The sequence below is a fragment of the Priapulus caudatus genome, unplaced genomic scaffold (genome assembly GCF_000485595.1).
Source record: "Priapulus caudatus unplaced genomic scaffold, Priapulus_caudatus-5.0.1 Scaffold2010, whole genome shotgun sequence".
Lineage (NCBI taxonomy): Eukaryota > Metazoa > Priapulida > Priapulimorpha > Priapulimorphida > Priapulidae > Priapulus > Priapulus caudatus.
Window position 1 is genome coordinate 44,238 of NW_014579071.1, and position 287 is coordinate 44,524.

The following is a 287-nucleotide window of genomic DNA, read 5'->3' on the forward strand; positions in this document are numbered from 1 at the left end:
GGTTACGCTTTGCAGGACAATTTGAAAGAGAAGAAGAGTTTTGCTGAGGCACTAGAGGCTCAGTTAACTCAGAGGTAAGATTGCAGTGATGTTCGATCGTTGTTCCATTCGTGTTCCATCGTTGAGCGACGATGCATGACATTGTGTATTCCCTCGTTGTTCCATTGTTGTTCCATAGTGTTCCATTATTAAGTGACGATGCGTAACATGGTCTGTTCCCTCATTGTTCCATCATTGATCAACGATCTATGATGTTGCGTGTTCCATCGTTGTTCCATCGTTGTTCC